The following is a 20,431-nucleotide window of genomic DNA, read 5'->3' as shown; positions in this document are numbered from 1 at the left end:
TTAGCGTATGTGCATTAACCTACTGAGCTAACCTATTTGGGATTCAATCATGTGATCTACAAGCTAAACACAGATATCTGTATCAAGTGCCTTAACTGTCAGAGGTTTTTCTACAATTGGAACCCGTGTCTTACAAGCCAACCAGAAATGTAGAAATGTGCCCCCAACATTCACATTTACCAGCTGAGCTTTTGTACTTGGATTGTAACCTACGACAAGTAGGCGACACATATTTGCAACCACAGAATGACCTCACTGAGCAACCTTACGTTTATGAAAAACATCTAAGCCTTGGCCTACAAAAAACATATCTCTGCTGTAGGTATGGCCAATGAACTACCTCAATGGTGAAGTATGGCAGAGGACTGGGGAGCTCACAAACAATATCACAAATCAGCAGAGTATCTCAGGCCCATCAGAACCTCCCCTGGCAATAACAATAGACTCAACCACGGGGAAAAGTGTTCTACCTTTTATTTTCCAGTAGACATGGATCATACAGGAAATCGCAAATCTCCAGCAATCACAGCTTCTGAGCCTATGTCACCCGGTTTTGTACCTAGGTGACATCACAAACATCAACACCATCCCCACAAACCTACAGGATAACCCAATTGGTTAGCTTGTGTCTACTACCTATGGAACCCATATACATCTGGATTCCCACTGGCCTAGCATGTCAGGTGGCATCGCCTGAGACTTCCCCAAAAACCAATCTATTACTTTGTTGTAGGGTTTCACGAAGACCATTGGCCCATGCAACATTCTCCACCACCCCATGATCAGAGCGCCTGGATTGGCTAAAGCAGGTCCCCCCAGGCCTCGGACCCTGTTCTGTTCACAGCGCTGAGTGTACCTTTTCAAGGTAATGAGCAATGTGTGTTCCCATTGCTGCCAATGGTCTGACCACCTAGGCTGAGAGAGTGCCTGCAGGTTGCAGTTTTGGTGGACAACGCATGTATCAATCATGCCCGCTTTGCTGGGAACAGCTTCTCTTTTAACCATGAGTAAATGGGCATTGTCTGGCTCTGATGGGTCACGTGTGTGGAGACTGCAAAATGAAGCCTTCCTGACTGCAATGATGAGGATTTTAGTATGAATTCTCGCAGTTGGCTCACTGCCTTGTGGGATCAGGAATTTTCCACTGACCTTGTCCTTGGTCGTTAAGAGAGTCTGTGCTTCGTGCTCAAAGCCACCAATTGGATACTGTTTAAAGGGCTGTCTCAGAGAATATCTCTCGTCATATCTCTGATATACTGGAGCACCTAGAGGTTTACCGAACAATGAGTTACACCTTTCTTTCTTCATTCTACGGGTTGATATTCGCATAGGGGACATGATGGCCATTCCAGGGACCCTCTCTTCAGTCCCCCCTCTTGTCGATCCGTCGACCACTCCTCCAAACTTATTCACTTCCAATTTCGGGAGCCAAATCTTTGTCACTACCCCTAGGTGTCCACAGAATCTTGCATGGTCATCCAAACTCTATGCCACGTAACAGTAATCTCCTCCAGGGCTGCACCAAATCCATTTTCCCTAATAGTCTTTGGTGTCGTAGGGGTCATCTAACATTACTGTGGCCGGGAACAGAGGGCAGTCTGTTATCTGTGCTTGGAGAGCATCTCAAGCTACTATTATCTTGTCAACTTTCGGGGCTCGTATCTACTAATACTTTCATACCTACAGTCTTTTTGGTTGTTTTTTGACATTGCGTGATGCATACTCTGTTAACGCAGAAAGTCATTAATACTAGTACAAATGCGGCCAGTAACACGTTCAGTCCATTGGCCATCCACGTTGGTATCCATCAGAAGAGGTATGATAGCCAACCTTCATCTTTTCTGCAGCATCCATCCCTACTTCCATTTTGGCATGCATCTGTGATAATCTGGAGACTGCTTCAGTGAGTGTCCTGTTGTCTTCATCATTTGCTGGAATGAATGTACAGCAAAAGATCACATTTTGGCGCAAACTCCTCCTTCCATGGCTGTCAGGAGGTCTAGAACAGATCTATTCTGGTGTGCCATCAACCTCACTGCTCGGAGCTCTTCTTTTATAGCATTGAAGCACTTGACGGTAGATTTTATTGTCTGCATTAGCTACCACTTCGTGATCTAGAGCCATTTTGCGTTTATGTTGGTCTGCACTGCTTGTACAATGTATGCAAAAACATTTCCATTCTGCTGAATAGTCTATGCTCAGGTGGTATCTCATCCAGAGTCTCTTTCATTTTCGATGATATATAGTTCTCTCTCTTTAGCCTGGTTAGTTCTGCAGACCTCTTCCTCCTTCTGTTAGAGTCTATGGCAGGAATACCGTCCACCTTGATGTCCTTCTGTGGCACTACCAGTGCTGGTGTGTTGATGTGCACCAGTGAGCACACTCCTCCCCAGTTGGGTGGCAACTTCTCATATGCCTTTGATACGCAGGCCTAATAGTCGTCCATTAACACTGCCATCCCAACTTTAATTCCTGGAACTTTCATTGTCTGCTTACATTCATAGTTTTATCCAACTTTAACTGGACCATTGTTCTGGAAACATAATATGCTGCCCTTTGATTGGTACTATGGGCATGGGCCCAGCTTCATGGTCTACTCATGTTAGTAACTTCGCACATGCTCCCCCATTCTTTTAAGCAATTGTCATTTTCTGCCTGTACTTTATGAACTGAAACTGTTGGAGCGTATGGGCCTTGCTCCCCCTCACCCCTTCTTTCCACCCGACAGCTGTGTATACTTGACCATATACTAGCATCTGTGGTCTTTCTCAGCATCCTGGTTGTCCCCCTATTTCTGCTGGCCCTCTCCTGAGGCAGAGTAACTCCTTTAGTGTTATTGTTCTTGTTTCTACCTTTTGTGGCCCGTCAGTTATGTTTTCAATGGCCTGATCCCTTTTCCAATAATCGTCCATCATGTCTAAGGTCTTTATATAGCTGTCCTCACATGGAAAAGTCATTTTAGACATCCATCTCAATGTTGCCGTTTTCCCTTGGAATCTTCCTCTTGTGGTACACATTGATAGGTACAGGAGGCACTGTGCTCTTGCTGCTCGGATTTCAGTTGCCACACACGTTCTGGAGGCACTCATGGCATATGGGATAAGGCAGCAGACATAGCAACTCTCTCCAGTGGTTTGTTTCCTACTTTGGTCATGTGTTTGTACCACATGTTTTGGCAGTGCTTGATATGATATAGGTCATTTATAATGCACCTGCCTGTACACAAGTGTTTCTAGGCGCGAAAAGGCAAGGAAACCAAAGGAGGACAGAGCAAATATCTTATTAGGCCTTGTGTCATTCAGATCGCGCAGGTGTGGATAAGAGGGAGAAGAGAAGTGCCAAGGGGAAAGAGGAAGGGAGAAGTGCAGGTAACTCAATAATTGCAGCCAGAGGGTGTCCCATAAGTGCAGAGAGGAGGGACTGTAGGGTTGCAGATATTGGGCCTCATTACGACTCTGGCGGTAAGTTACCGCCTGGGTCGTACCCTACCACCATGGTGTAAACTATGTTTACACCATGGTGGATGGCGGATTTACCGCCCCATTCCAAGGTGAGTGGGGCGGTAAATCCCCATTTCCCATTTTACCCTTCCCCATTCCCATTTTTGCCCCATAGGGCATAATGGGAGTGGGGAAGGCGCTAATTACGGCACCGTAAATTACGGTGGCGTAATTAGCACCATGGTCCCTTAGCACCATGGATTTTAACGCCTCCAAAAAGCAGGCGTTAAACTCACCATGGCGCTAAGGGACCTTGTAATCAGGCGTTAAGGGTCGGCGCCGTTAACCCCTTAACGCCTGATTCGTAATGAGGCCCATAGACCCTTAAGTGTTGGGAGAGCCCGTAGGCAGTACAAGGGCATCTGGACACGCAGGAGCCTGGGCCCGAGTTAAGAGGGTGGCCAGGTGACCAGTGCACGGAGCAGTCAGGGACATCAGTAGGGGAGAGGAAGAGAAAGCGGAAGCGAAAAGGAAGGTCTTGAGTTCCTTCCGGAACCGGAGGTGGTTCTACTCAAGTTTGAGGCAGGGAGGCTTTTCCAGAGGGAGGCCCCAGCCGAGGAAAGAGATCAGCCCCCCACTGTCTGCTTGGAGAAGTGTCTGACCCTCAGAGAGTTGGATGAGGGAAGAGCTTGAGAAGGAAGATGTTTAGGAAGAGAAAGTTGTAGGTAGTGCGGTCCCAGGCCCCAGAAAGCATTGTGGATGATGCAAAGGGTGAGTGAAGAGATTTCAGAGCTGGAGAGATTTGATCTCTGGGATTGAGGTCAAGGACAAGTCTTGTTCGGGATAAGTTGTAAAAGTTGAAGAGTAGCGACAGACAGATTTAGAAAGAGGCTGTTGCAGTAGTCCAGCCTATGGAGGACCAGGGCTCTGGAGAAAGTGAGCTTCTGGGGAAAAGTGAGTAAAGGAAGAATACCCCTGAAGAGCTGTTGCTGATGGTGTGCATTCTTAAAGACGTCAGAGATGTGAGGAGAGAAGGCGAGGGTGGAGTCGAAGGTGGCACCAAGGTTCTCGGCCTCCCAGGAATGAGGAGGAAGAGGGCCCAGAGTGGGCGGGCAGAGAGAGAGAGGAAAAGAGGGAGCTGGTGTCCCAATGAGGATGATCTCAGTCTTACTGGCATTAAGGCAGAGATCATTGGTGGCACACCATTTCTGAATTGCGGCCAGACAGTCTGGTATGAGAGAACGAGCAGAAGTGACTGAGGAGAGCCTGAAAGAGAGCTGGGTGTCATCTGCACAACACTGAAAATTTGAGCAGAAAGTAGCAATGAGGTGGGCAAGAGGTGACAGATAGTGGTTGAAAAGCCATGGAGAAAGGTTAGACCCCTGGGGAACACCACAAGTAGTGAGGGAGATAGAAGAGAGGAAAGACCTGGGAGGGTCGGTCAGTGAGAAAGGAGGTCAACCAGGCCAGAGCCTGATCAGTGATACCCAGGCAGAGAGTGCAAGAGTGTTTCTGTATTTTGCTCCTGTGCTGGCTTGTGGATCCCTGCTGCAAGTCTGCCTTCCCTCTCTATCAACTTGTGCTGCTGCTGCATAAAACACTCTCCCAGGACACGGAGTGTCGCAGAGAGTGCAAGAGCGTTTCTGTGCTTCAAGGCTTCGTGACTAGCAGAGGATTAACAGACTTCTACTCTCCTGGAATTAATCTGTGTGCAAGCCAGCGATTTAGCTGGGATTCTGGCTGTGGAAATTGTCGGCGCAAAACATCAACGGCATCCGCACATTTGGCACGATGACGGCGAGGACGCGCCAGCAGGTTAGAATGCTGGATGCACCTCCCCAGTTTAATCTGCAAACTCTGCTTGCTGACTGCGCCATCTGGGAAAGAGGTGGGATTGAATCCTCCTCAATTACCTAAACAAATGGGCAATGGCATATAAGCAACCCGCAGCATTTGCCCAAAGCCCCTGCGGCCATGGAGGCGTCATTAGGGAAAGTTACTCCACGAGCGAGGGTGGAAACTCTTGCGGTTGTGTGTGCCACTGATAGCCCGCAGTGCACTGAGCATTCACAAGAGAAACCCCTGCTGAATCCTGACGTTAGCCTGCGGTGCATTGAGAATTCACAAGAGAGGCCCCTGCCGAATCCTACCGTGGACCCAAATATTAACATGGCCCGTCTCCCACTGAGAGATCACACGGTCCTTGGGTGAAATGAGCCTGAGCCAAAGGTGGAGGACCTCAGGCAAATAACCAGCCAGGGAAGATATGACTAGATTTCTTCTGATGGGATCAGTCCCCCTCCCCTCTACTGTTGGCGCAAAGACTTAATTCTTCCCTTAATTATGTTGGAAGCAATGAGACAAATCGGCAGCCGGTCTCAAGAAGAGAGGAAATCGAATCCTCTGAACTGGCTATCTAGAGACGTATCAGACCTCACAGCTCAGATTGCATCACAAAAAAGACTGAGCTTGGCTAATATACAAGAAAAACGGGGGTACCAGTCTCAGCAGTTCACAAGCAACGAGAGCAGAGGCTTAAGATTTGCAGTGCATTTCTTGGAATTGCAACTACCCCTCAAAGGGGGTGATCTCAGTAATCGGGGAAAGGAATCTGCTCGTCGCTCCTGTTTAGTTCCTCACTTGGTCTCCCGGTCCACAAATGAGGAGGGGAGAGAGTCCTTAGCAGCAGTACTGCTACAACCTCATATTGGACATTGTGTGGGGACTCTGTTTTTCATGCTACAGAGAGGTTGGTGGAGGTTGGCATCTCAACCGCTGCCATGTCGCAACTACAAAATAATATTCTGGCAACACTTTCCATGTCCTTGGCCCCCTTTTCAAAACTATATGAGGCCCTTAATGATTCACTCAAAGATCAGGCTACCTTGATAGCAATGACCCATACCAAATTGAGCTATCTAGAAAGCTTTGTGATCAAGGTCCAGGATAGGCTTGACAAAGAAGCAGAAACCTCAGTAAATTGGCAAAACAGACTATGTGACTTGGCCAGACAAGAAGAGCTTGATAAGACCATACCGATGGTTGTGGTGCTCAAAGACAGCAAATGGATGAGAAGCCCATTTAAACACAAGCAGAGAAAAAGTGAAGGGACGATCTTCCCAAGGTGCAATAAAGTTGAACTAGCCAGGGAGGATGTTTTTCAAGAAATAGAGAGTTAGCCTGAACCAGCTCTAAATACCCAAATGATAATGCAGATTGTGAATGGCACCTTGGACTGCCAAATTGTCGAGGAGGCACAGGTCGCCATAGAGGGCCCACTGAACAGACACAAAGATGGAGCAGAAGCAACGACTCCCTCTGGTGCAAATGCCATCTCGATCTTTCAGACGCAGGCAACAAATGACTGTGGACCCTCCAAGAAGAGGAAGTTCACAAATTAAAAAAACTAAAAATATGATCATGGGGCAAAAAAATGTCTGAGAAATCTGAGATCCCCACTACTTGTATTCCCCCTTCGACTTCGAAACGCCCCAAGAAAGACCTCTTGGTGGCTTCTAAAGTGGTGAGAGCTACTCAAGAAAATGCCTTACCTGTAACAGCAAGCAATTGCTACAATCGACTAGAAGGCAATGATACAGAATTGATTTTGAAGTCTTGCCTGAGTGTCCTTATTAACACGATGGCTAGAGAGGAGGAACTTGATGATTGGGGAAATCTGAGCTGCTCCGAACTTGTTGAGATAGATAGGCAAGTGACACAGTTATCAAATAAACCCCGAACTCGCCTATCCATCAACCATGGTGGCAAGATGGGATTGAAATGTTTGGTCACCAGCCCCTTTTAGAACCTTGGAAGCGAAGAGGAACTGTCTTTTGGCAGTGAAAATGCCAGATAAGATACCTGCAATGTGAGTCGAAGGCATTCCCTCAGAACTCCAAAAGAAGCAGGCAAAAATAAAGTCTTCTTCAAGATTGGAAGAGCCGAAACATGGAAGTCGACCTATGGATAATCGAATTTACTTGGAAAGCCTACTCCCAACAGAGGGAACCTTTATCTTAAATCAGACAAATGTGATGAAACTATTTCAACATATTCTAAAACTGCGATTCATCACTCCTTACGATACCCATATTGTGCAGTTTGTTAATGAGAAGCTCGTGGACTGGGTTATCCTCCACCTGAGCTCTGCTCTGATAAAAATCAGCCATACTAGAAGTATGCGATCAGTTACTCTCTTTTGGCTTCGAGCCCAGTGACTATTTGCAACCTAGAGAGGCTTCTGTAGATCAGCAGGTTTGGAGGCACTCAGAAATGGGGGGCCGGGTAAACGTGTCTCCATGCTGATCAAGATAAAGATCGGACCTCCAACCCTCTCCCGTCAAAATCTTGCCTTCAGTCACAGTCAGGATCGATCGAGCATCCATAAGAAACCAACCCCAAACAAGTGTACTGACGTCAGAGGATGTGGCAGCCCCCGCCAAAGATTGGTCTTGGCTGGCAGCTGCTTTGGTGGAGCCGTGTCAACGCCAGTGCCAGAAGCAGATTAAAAAGGAGGTCCTTTTAATAGGCTGTTGGAACTCGGGAGGCTTCGCAGATCTTTTTTCAAATGACAAACTGGGACTGAGTCAGTACGATATAATTTGCTTTCAAAAGACATGGCTGCCATTTACACCCATTTGCGATGGCTATCAGCCATATCTAAAGAAGGCCCGTAAAGGACTGTTAGGGAGGCTCTAGCCATGCCTACTGATATTGGTGAAAATGGACAATAACTTAAGCGTGAAGAAAGTTTTTCAACCAAATCCCTTTGTTTAACTGTTGTTGCTGGAACGGACAACCTCTAAGGAGGCTGAAGTATTGACAATACCACTTATACATTTGTATTGGAGTGTGAATATGTGTCCGGTTTAGGGCTTCATTAACTGTCTAATGGAGCCGTTAGTTGAAACTCTCATTGCTGCAATCAACTCACATATCATTGTTTGTGGGGATTTTAACCTGCATCATCTGGGAACTCAAGGAGAGGGGTTAAGGGACTCATCACTGTCACAGAGAGCTCTCTCCTGGGTAACTGAGTCCAGGGAGCGCGGTCTATCGATGTTAAATGGCCAGATGAAGGGGGATGTCCCAGGGACTTGTACTTGGTCCAGGGGTTACAAAGAGCCTGCTTGGATTATTGTTTTGTATCTGAAACTGTGCTAATGGCAATTAATACGGTTGAGGTTGTAGAGATGCTGGTAAGCGATCATAACTTGTTGGCTATAAATTGGGCAGTGGCAGAGCGTCAACCCATTGAGATATGGTCCAACCCAATTGAGACATCATGGGGCAACAAGAGTGAAAATCAAATCTAGTGATGTCCAGGGGGTTGTCGTGCGCTTTGCCCAGTTTGTATTTAATAATTCCAATGGAATAGAGTACGAGTGGATACTCTGAGATTTTGTGGAAAATAAAGGCCAGATGGGCAGACCGCACTTCAAACCACAACACACATACTAGTGTGGTGGCAGGGGCTACGAAATCCCCACGAGCTGACATCAGGAAACTGAAAAAGATTAATACTGTCTGGGTTGGGTTGCTAATAAAAAAGAGGAAGCAACAATATCGGAACGGGCATCTGTCGTCCAGGGCCGCAAAACTGCAACATGATGCTGAGCATATGCTGCAGACTATATGTAAAAGTAATGCTCGAAATTTCAGGGAAATACTTAACGATGCCACAAGTTTCAATCTGCTACCACCATCAGCCAAGTTCCGGAAGATAGGTGGCTAGATCATTTCGGCAGAGAGAAAAGTGGATCCAAACTGGAACCCTCCCGTCCCCTGCACTCCTTTAAATTGCGTCAAAAAGACGTCTCAACATTAATTCAAAGAAACTCGTATTTCAAAATCAAAACATTCAATTCGAAAACAAATTTAGTCATTAATAATAGAGCAATCAATAGTGTAAATATAAAAGCATGTGTAATTTATTCCAAACGCAAAAAACAGAGAAAATTCCATTCATTGTGGACGGCTGACGCGTTTTGAGAAGTAAAGTCTCTTCTTCATGAGCCCAAGATCGTATATTTGAACTAAAAATGAAAAGAATGTAGAAAAAATGTGTAAGAGTGCATGGTATCATAGCTCGAGAGACATACTCAATACTGTCTTACTTTTGCACAGTTACAAAATTACATATGAGCACTTAGCCGGATGTTCCGGATTGTATACCCTCACAAAGAAAAGGAGAAATTAAATTTAGTGCTTATCTAGACACTCACATTTGATTAGTATCCAAAGCCACAAGCAACCCAGACTCCAATGGCTAAAATGTACATTTGATGGAGGAAACACCAACGTAACGGAGAAAGTATGAGACCCTATGTCTAAATACAACTGCAAAGTCCAGAACAGGTAATGCGCTCACCTTCTGTGTAAGGATCCTATGTCCTATTGTACTGGTTGGTGTCTATGGGTAAGTATTCTTCAATCAATCATGAAGAACTCAATGAATCAAAATTGCAACGTGGGTGCCAGATGCTAAAAATAACAATGCGGGTAGTGAGTAGTGTGGAAAAAATATACAGGAATGAGATAAAATTACCAGCAAGTATAGTGATTCATTATGTATCAGAACAGAAAAAGACTCACCCTGGTGGGGTGATTATTCGAACTGGTTCAATGGATTCCGAAGCGCACAATCACAGCAATAGTGTGGTGGCACGGTCCAGTGCAGATTGCGACACGCTCTAAGGGTCTGTAGAGAAAGCCCAAACGAGCTTTGGATTAGTCACAACGAATTTAGAAATGCTCCACAGGACTTAGTCGAAGATCGTGTGGGAAGTGAGGTAACTTACTAGCGAAGCCGCGGTGAACGATCGTCAGCGGCACTCATCGGATATCTCAGTAAAGCGTCTTCCCTCCAGGTTGAGGGTACTCGAGCGTAGTTAGAGACTCGTTGGAGACCGTTGCTAGGGGACGCTCCAAGGGGAACGAACGACCCTCTTGCACGGATTGAGTTGTACAAATGGGCGCCGTGGTGTAGAAACAGTAGACGCACTAGTGATTGTATACATATGTTGGAACGGGATGTAAAGAAACTAAACCACGGCAGCAGCCATGTTAGCATGACATCGGAATACGTAAACAAACCCAAATAGACCTGGCAAGACTAGTACAAATGGTCTATGAGGATCAACGATCTATGTAATAAAGGGAAAGAAATGGGAGTCGGAGTTGGGTGGCATTGGATTTACAATTTGAAATTAGATTGTCAATTGTAAGCACGGTGAGTGTGAAAATGCAGGATCTGCTTTACATATAACATTTACTTATTACAAAATGTACATAAAAGGGTAAACAGTCAATGTGTGTGTGTGGCAACTTAGATGTGCTGTGCCACTGGTTTGTTAAATTGTAGTGTGCAAGTGACAAAACAATGCAATAAAATAAAATGCAATCAAGTAAACTGTACAGTAGAAACCCAATTTTTCAAGAGAGGATAGACTATTACCTAGTGTCTCTTTAAATGAAACATTTCAGTGAAAATTCGTCATTGAGGCCTCTTGGTAGCAATGTGTTAAATGTGTGTATCCAATATTTCTCTCTGTGAGAGTATTGTCTGATTTTCACCACCTCTGTAGGGTTTTTTGACTACTTCTAAAACCTGGATTTGGACCTGTGCTACAGTATGGTAATTCTCCATGAAGTGGTGACTTGTGAAAAAATTGAAGCCAGAGGATATCCAGAGTCAATTCTTGAGGGGGCCAAAGAAAGATCTAAAATGATCAGTAAAGAACAACTTCTTACTCCCAAAATAAAATCCAAAGTAACACCTCTCCTATATATCACCAAATACTCAAGACAAAGTTTCCAGATGGGGAAGACTATCAGAAAGCCCTGGACCATTCTCCACAACGATCAAACACTCAAGGAGTTATTTCCAAAAGCACCTATGATGGCGTTTAGGCGTGGCATACATTTCAGAGACAAACTCGTCAGAGCGGAAATACCACCAAAGGATAAACAAATGGTCCTACAAACAAGAAAGATGGGCACTTTTCCCTGTCTTTGCTGTTCACACTGCAATAACGTTACCAAGGGTGATAGTATCACCCACCCTTACACGGGCAAGAAGATTAAACTACAACACTATGCCACCTGTATGTCCACTGGTGTGATTTATGCGATTAAATGCCCATGTGGCAAACTCTATGTTGGACAAACGACAAGATCCGTCAAAGAGAGACTCTAGGAACATAAATCCAATATCAGATGTAAAAACATGAAGTCACCTCTCTCTCGACACTTCATGAAGAATTACCATACTGTAGCACAGGTCAAATTCCAGGTTTTAGAAGTAGTCAAAAAACCCTACAGAGGTGGTGAAAATCAGACAATACTCTCTTGCAGAGAGAAATATTGGATACACACACTTAACACATTGCTACCAAGAGGCCTCAATGACGAATTTTCATTGAAATGTTTAATTTAAAGAGACACTAGGTAATAGTCTATCCTCTCTTGAAAAATTGGGTTTCTACTGTACAGTTTACTTGATTGCATTTTATTTTATTGCATTGTTTTGTCACTTGCACACTACAATTTAACAAACCAGTGGCACAGCACATCTTAGTTGCCACACACACACATTGACTGTTTACCCTTTTATGTAAATTTTGTAATAAGTAAATGTTATATGTAAAGCAGATCCTGCATTTTAAAACTCACCGTGCTTACAATTGACAATCTAATTTCAAATTGTAAATCCAATGCCACCCAACTCCGACTCCCATTTCTTTCCCTTTATTACATAAATCGTTGATCCTCATAGACCATTTGTACTAGTCTTGCCAGGTCTATTTGGGTTTGTTTACGTATTCCGATGTCATGCTAACATGGCTGCTGCCGTGGTTTAGTTTCTTTACATCCCGTTCCAACATATGTATACAATCACTAGTGCGTCTACTGTTTCTACACCACTGCGCCCATTTGGACAGCCCAATCCGTGCAAGAGGGTCGTTCGTTCCCCTTGGAGCGTCCCCTAGCAACGGTCTCCAACTAGTCTCTAACTACGCTCGAGTACCCTCGACCTGGAGGGAAGACGCTTTGCTGAGATATCCGATGAGTGCCGCTGACGATCGTGCACCTCGGCTTCACTAGTAAGTTACCTCACTTCCCACACGATCTTCGACTAAGTACTGTGGAGCATTTCTAAATTCGTTGCGACTAATCCAAAGCTCGCTTGGGCTTTCTCTACAGACGCTTAGAGCGTGTCGCAATCTGCACTGGACCGTGCCACCACACTATTGCTGTGATTGTGCGCTTCGGAATCCATTGAACCAGTTCGAATAATCACCCCACCAGGGTGAGTCTTTTTCTGTTCTGATACATAATGAATCACTATACTTGCTGGTAATTTTATCTCATTACTGTATATTTTTTCCACACTACTCACTACCCGCATTGTTATTTTTAGCATCTGGCATCCACGTTGCAATTTTGATTCATTGAGTTCTTCATGATTCATTGAAGAATACTTACCCATAGACACCAACCAGTACAATAGGACATAGGATCCTTACACAGAAGATGAGCGCATTACCTGTTCTGGACTTTGTAGTTGTATTTAGACATAGGGTCTCATACTTTCTCCGTTACGTTGGTGTTTACTCCATTAAATGTAAATTTTAGCCATTGGAGTCTGGGTTGCTTGTGGCTTTGGATACTAATCAAATGTGAGTGTCTAGATAAGCACAAAATTTAATTTCTCCTTTTCTTTGTGAGGGTATACAATCCGGAACATCCGGCTAAGTGCTCATATGTAATTTTGTAACTGTGCAAAAGTAACACAGTATTGAGTATGTCTCTCGAGCTATAATACCATGCTCTCTTACACATCTTTTCTACATTCTTTTCATTTTTAGTTCAAATATATGATCTTGGGCTCATGAAGAAGAGAATTTACTTCTCGAAACGCATAAGCTGTCCACAATGAATGGAATTTTCTCTGTTTTTTGCGTTTGGAATAAATTACACATGTTTTTATATTTACACTATTGATTGCTCTATTATTAATGACTACATTTGTTTTCCAATTGAATGTTTTGATTTTGAAATACGAGTTTCTTTGAATTAATGTTGAGACGTCTTTTTGACGCAATTTAAAGGTGTGCAGGGGACGGGAGGGTTCCAGTTTGGATCCTCCTTTCTCTCTTCTATATATTTATGCAGCCCTGTGCCAGGGCCGCTTTTCCTCCTCTGCACCCAAAAGACCATTAACCCTAGGTCTAAAAACCTTCAGGACTGAGAATGTGCACCTTTTATCCCTCTCTCGATCATTTCGGCAATCTGTTTGGTATACGGGCCGGAAAGAGAGAAGGGGATAATGCGATCAAAGGGGGTGAGGGGTCCCTTGACTTCGACCTAGAAGACATTAAAACTATAATGGGGAAGTTAAGCTGCTCTATGGTCACTGGGCCGGATGGTTTTTTTGAACGCCATTTTAAAAGAAAACAGACTTGTGGGCAGAATTTTCTTTTAAGCTTTTTGTCCAAATAGTGAAAACTAAGCAGATCCCTACATCATGGAGAGAGGCAGTAATTGTGCCGATCTTTAAGAAATGAGAGCGAAACGACCCAAAAAACTATCGCCCGATAGACCTATTGGATTCTTTGGGTAAAATGTTTGCATCTATTTTCTTACGAGAGCTAAATGCCTTGGTGGTTAGAACAAGTCGCTTCGACCCTCGCCAGACTGGCTTTATGAACGGAGTGAGCTCCTTTCTAAATGTATTTGGCTTTATGAACGGAGTGAGCTCCTTTCTAAATGTATTTTTGTTGAACATCCCGAAGCTTGGATCCACTGAATCCAAGTCTAACATCTATTTGGCATTCATGGACCTAGAGCAAGCCTTTGATGGGGTATGTACGGAGAGGCTATGGGCAAAACTATTCAGTTGTGATTGCCCACCTGGCTTGGTGGATGTGATCAAAGCACTTTATACTAATACCTCCATCCAGGTGAGAATGTCAGCTAAAGGTACCCTCTCCAGGAGGATTCACACTTATCAGGGTTTGAAGCAGGGGTGCTCCTTGGCCCCCATACTTTTCAATCTCTATATTTCTGATCTGGGATAATATCAATGGACAGTACGGGCATCTGTCGGCGTATGATTTGGTTTTCATCGACCAAACCTTGGTTGGACTCAACGTCTGCTTGACGCCTTCATAGGCTATCTTGCAGTAAATAACCTGTGAGTTAATGTTAAAAAATCCAAGATCCTCGTCCTGTTATCTGCATGCAGGAAACATAAGGGAATCTACTCATGGAGACTTCCCAATTCGCTATCTGTGGCTTGTATTCATATGTAATTAGGACTCCAATCTATTGAGTCAATTGTAGCCTGGAAACCTTTTTCCTTCCTCAGAATATGCATACTGTCGGATAATACACCCCCCTTTGATATCTTGAGAAATAACAGTCAGTCAGCCTTGGACAGGAGGTTTAAGCAATTTGGAAGACGTGATGTATGACACATTTGGAGCACTGTGATATTCTTCTAGATATGATTAGTGCAAACATGACAAAGGTGAAAAAAAGGCTGCAAGAACTTGATTGATTAAAATGGCATGACTCCTAGTCTAAAGATAGACTAGCGATAAAATCCATCCATGCAGGAAGAAGTCTAAATAAAGTGCCTTCCTACCTACAAAAATGTCCCTCGGCCTACTATTGTGAAATATTTATGAGATGTCGCCTAAATATTCTTCCCACTAGAGAAGTCCAATTGGACTGGGATGATACTAGAAGTCAATTCGTCTTGTAGGTTCTGTAGGGTAAGTGGGGGCCTGGAAACACGGTTTCACCTTGTGGGAATTTGCAGTGCTCTAATCGATGTTCGAACCCGCCACTTGGAAACAGGTGCTAGGCAGACAAAATCGTTATTGGTGTTAGAATGGTGGGACATGTTTTTAATTGGTGAAAAACTAAGCATGGTTCTGGCTACTGTGAGAAACCTGAAGGTGTCTCCCTAACTAGTCCCCTAGTCTAACTCGTCCCCGGGGATCTGTTATCCAGGTGGCCAGGACACGGCCATCGCTATTGGACCCAGTTCCTGGGGGTGGAATAGTGAGGGAATATCACCTGGATGGGGGTCCTTGGGGAGTGGAAGTGGGAAACAGTATCCCCCTACTTAGAACACCTTTTCCCCCATCCTACCACATAGGATACTCAGAGGCTCTTCCCCTCCCCAGCCCCCTTTTCCGACACAAACACTTTTGCACAAGACAAAAGACAACGGACTAACACTAGAGCCGTTAACCTGACATGTCCCAACACAAGGGTCAGACAAAGTCAGGCAATTGACTAGGATCACACACACCTGACGGCCCTTTCCCTTCCCCACAGGGATAAAAGGTGGAGCACAACCCACACTAAGAGCAAGGCAGAGCGCACAAGACAGCTATTCAAGCACAGCAGTTCAAGAGGAGGAGAAAGGCAGTGAGAATCTAAAGGGTGACAAGGAGTCAAGCGACCTTGCCCTTTCCGACCCACACCCACGAAACCTCTGTGGTAGGAATCTTAAGACCGTGAACAATAGCCAGCGTGCGTTGCAGCAGATTTCAATGGTACACAGAGCATGCCTATGCTGATAAGCAAGACAGAGAGAGACGCCTGCTACCGTGGGTACCATCCTTGACTCCAGATACAAGAAAAGCCAAGCGGTTCATCACAGCCGGAGTCGAGAGAAGAACCGATAAGAAACCGAACTGCGTGGAACAAAAGTCACACAATGGCTAATTAAGAGAGGTTCAAAAGAATTTAACATTAAGGGAAAACCAGCTGCCGAGGGGTCGGACACCACAGGAGTGTTCATTCGATAGACTCTAGTTGATCCCACATTTGTTGAAACTACCAATACCAGAAGGTCCTAGGAGAGGTGCAAGGAAAAGGTCAAAGTGGTCCTATAGGGGTCTAGCAAAACCCCTTGTACAGTCAAAAGTGTTTGACCTGCACGTAATTGGAGAGCTAGGGGAGATGAATCCTGCATAGTGAGAAAAGAGCAGGAACTGTGTGATTGACAATAGATGGCAAGAGTGAACCCGACGGAGGGATGTCCACAGTGAACTGTTTAAAAAGACATTAACATTTGTGAATGCCACAAGTTAAATTGAATTGACAAAAGCCATAGTGAACAAGACGGAGGGAGGCAAACATTCGAGTAGGGTCTGAGCCCGGAGGAGGGGGGAGCCAGGTGTAGAAAGACATCACCCAACACGAAAGCAGAAAGGAATTTTTGTTTATTATCTTGAACACACCAGGTCATCGGAGGCAAGAGATTTTGTAGAAAAGAGACTTAATCACCGAAGGTCCTGATAGCAGAACTGTTGTCTCGTGCTGGGAAAGCGAGTCCCGCCTTGTCCTGTGCTCAAAATGTGGGGAAGGAAGGGAGACCCGGCTACCACATCCTGACTTCATTTGTGAACCCTTCTCTTTTTGTGAACCCTATCCCACACTCTTTCTGTATTTAGTTGTAAGGATTGGCAATATTTATTTTTAGTATAGGCCCTTTTTATATGACAAGACGCCACAAGGACTGCCTTATTATTTGATGGTTGTAGCTTGCTCCCACCTTAGATTTAGGTTTGGATTAGGCATTTTCCAACCTACCTATACAGTTTAATAAACACCCTTGAGCTGTGATCACTTGTGTCTGTCTTTACTGTTGCCACCATGAGTTCCTTACACTACATTGAAATTCATTGATTGTATTTTTTAAGGAGTAATGTAAGCTGCTAGAAATGTAATCAGCAAATGTATTCCAGAGGAAGATTTTTTTAATCAATTGGTTTTGGTTTGTGAGTATGGTCTCAACGTTTACTATGCTCTGTTAGGAAGGCATGGTATCAACAAAAAGACAGAAACAAGTGACCACAGTTCAAGGGTGTTTATTGAACTACAACAAGGGTGTGATAAACTCCTATCTAATCCTAAATCTACAGATGGAAGCAAGCTACGACCATCAAATAATAATAATGCAGTCCTAGTGGCGTCTCATCAAAATAAAAGGGCCTATGCTGAATAAATCTATTGTGAATCCTTACCAGTAAATATAAATAGTGTGTGGTAGGGTTCATGAAAAAGATAGAAGTGTTCACAAAATGATATGTCAGGATGTTCAGGCCGTTGGCCTCCATTCACCACATTTCGAGCACGGGTCAAGGCGGTTCACTCGAGCAAAGCACACACTCTGGCTTCTTCGGCACGAGGACACAGTTCCATTACCAGCATCAGGGTCTTCTGTGCTCAAAGTCTCTTGATTCAGAGGGCCCGATGTACCAAAACAAAAACACAAAGTTCCCTTCCTCTTAAAAGGACTCAATTCAGGTGATTCACCCTGGATCCCCCTCAGCCGAGCTCAGATCCCCCTTTCTACAAGGTTCAGAGAATATTCTTTCTCGAGTGACTCACGGTTCACCCTGGATCTCCCTCACCTGGGCTCAGATCCTTCCTCTTACACAATTAGTCTCCCTCAGCCAGGCTCGGACCAATTTCAATTTGCATTCAACTATCAGACTTTCAAATGTACACAGGGTTTAGCTAGGCTCGCTGCAGGACCACTTTGATCTCAAAAAGCATTTTTCACAGTTGACAACTAGATGAATACCTAACGGAGACTTTCGAATGAGCACTCACGTTGCACCGGACCACTGTCTACGGTATCATTCTTGGCCTCCAAGGTTCAGTCACTCCTCTGGGTTTCAATTACATTCGCATTGCTCGTAACATTCATTTCACACACTGTTCTCTTTAGATTTCTTCATACATTATAGCCGCTTGCAACCTTGGTCTTAACACAGGCTAGTCTGGTATCAGTCTCTCAGGCTCACCGGCTGTGCTGTCTTTACTGGGGTTGCTTTATTGTAGGAGCCAAGGACAGTATCACAGTGGTAAATGCTCCTCCCCACCTTGGTTATCGACACAGGAGAGCCCCAGGTACCTGCGACACACAATGCAGGTTGCTTCAGCTTTAGTCCCAGGTCTTAATTTCCAAAGCTCACGAAAGTAACAGTCTGAAAAGGTCAAGAGTACTTCCCTCCTTGCAACCCCTTTCTGGTCTCGCCGCCTTTCTCCCTGTATTAAACTTCCATCTTGGAACTGCTGCTTCCTCATGTACTTTACCTTGCTCAGAGTGTGCTTTCATGCTCCGCCTTTTATTTGTGTGGGGAGGTGTGATAGAAGTCAGGTGTGTGTAATGATCAGTAATTGCCTGACCATTGTATTGGGACATGTCAGGCATACAGCTCTTGTGTTAGTCAGTTTTCGGTCGCAGTGAGCTGTCCGTAAGAAATTGTTTGTGTCGGGAAAGGAGGAGGGGAGGTTGAGTTCCTAAGTATCCTACCTAGTAGGATGGGGAAAAGGTGTTACAGGGCAGGGCGACCGCGTCTCACCATCCGGTGTCCCACTCGCACTCCCCGAAGATCCCCCATCCAGGTAAGCCTACCGCACTGGTCCACGCACAGGAACTGGATCCAAAAGCGATGGCCTTGTCCTGGCGACCTGGATGACAGATCCCCGGGGACTAGCGGGTGAGACACCTTCAGGTTTCTCACAGCTCAGAACCATGGAAGCTTGTATATTGTTTATGTAGATGAGTTGTACATTGTAAACGGTTTATTGTTGTTCTTTTAAATAAACCAGAAAAAAACAAAACAAAAACAAAAAAGATATCCAGGATGGTATGGTTGACCGTGTCAAAAGCAGAGAATAGATCGAGGAGAATGAGGACAGAAGGAAGATAGTCCAGATTAGAGAGCAATTCTTCACGGGTGTTCAGGGGAGCAGTTTCCGTGCTTCTGGCAGCTCTGAAGCCAGACTGGTGGTCGTGGAGACAACCAACACATTCAGTATGCAGATTAATCTGGGAGATGGGCAGCATTACCAGGAGTTTGCCCAGAAAAGGAGTGATGGAGTTGAGTTCAGAATAGCAATGTGGAACAGGTTGCCACATTTGGAAGGACTTCCGTGAAGGGGTACAGGCCAGAGGTACGCCCTGCGGAAGTGTTGAAGGTTCCCAGAATGGGCAGAGGAGGAAGGAAGAGAAGGCAGGGTATACAGAGAGGAAGAAGAGGAGAGTGCCAGAGGTGTGGCGGAGGAAGGAGGCAACAGGGTGGCCAGAGAAGCAGCAGAGGGTGCCAGAGAGGTGGCCAAGGAAGGAGGCAGCACAGGAGCCAGAGAGGGGTAAGTAGGGAAAGCAGCAGAAGAAAGGAAGTTGATGAGGCACAGGCTTATCACCTGACCTAACATGGTAGCCATACCTGCTGGAATTGGGGTTTCGTTAGAAGGGGTCACTGCTTGTGCTTCTATAAAGAGTAATTTCCGAAACAAAAGGAGGGTAAAGATGTAGAGAGAAAAGAATAATCATTATTACACTTTTAATAATGGTATCCATAACTTACTCCGCTTCTGACTCTTGTATGTTTCCAAGTGTGATGATGAGCCCACCTGAAATTCACCAGAAATGAATGATTATGTTGTTAGTGTGTATTAGATCAAGTTCCACAGGTATAATATTGTGCTAGTGTGATAGAAATAATCATTCACACACAATAGGGACTCTAGGAACACACAGTATTTCCAGTACTGAGGGACTTCCTCGGGAAAGTTGTGCAAAGGTTTGGACCAAATGGATCAGGAAGGCACAAAAGTATAAACTGGCAGTTGGACTTCATTGTTGTTCAGACCTGCTAATGAAATTGACAAATTGACCCGATAGGTGATCCCTGATAGGTGATGAGGGTCCTGGGGAATCAAGGGACACAAGAAATCAGTCGCAGCTTTCACAATAAATAACTATGTTTGAAGAAATAAATAGTGTGCCTTTACTCTGGATGTGTAGGAAGTCCTTTCCCTAGCTCTCTTGTTCTAGAGCATGTGACCACTGATTGACCCTCATCGGGCTGTATCACGCACCAGGAACCCTAGGGCTTAAGGGTGCCAACAAAAAACAATTAACAGACAAGAATGGTACATCTCTTGTGCTGTAG

At 44.9% G+C, this 20,431-nt stretch overlaps 1 protein-coding gene across 2 annotated transcripts in view; it reads right to left on the bottom strand.

Annotated features, from left to right (window-relative positions):
* The window catches only part of AP1G2 (adaptor related protein complex 1 subunit gamma 2), a 742,171-nt gene that overhangs the window by 608,793 nt on the left and 112,947 nt on the right, over positions 1–20,431 (bottom strand). Inside the window, exon 2 of one of the 2 annotated variants that reach the window (XM_069633946.1) lies at positions 19,844–19,889. The exons of the other annotated variant lie outside the window; for it this stretch is intronic. The gene's annotated coding sequence lies outside the window, so the exon portion shown is untranslated. The remainder of the gene's footprint in view (positions 1–19,843; positions 19,890–20,431) is intronic. 2 annotated transcript variants of the gene reach the window in all.

This window comes from Ambystoma mexicanum, chromosome 13, assembly GCF_040938575.1.
Source record: "Ambystoma mexicanum isolate Mex_15411 chromosome 13, UKY_AmexF1_1, whole genome shotgun sequence".
NCBI classification, from domain to species: Eukaryota; Metazoa; Chordata; class Amphibia; order Caudata; family Ambystomatidae; genus Ambystoma; species Ambystoma mexicanum.
Note: the sequence above shows the minus strand (reverse complement) of the source record. Positions and strands in the feature narration are given on the sequence as shown.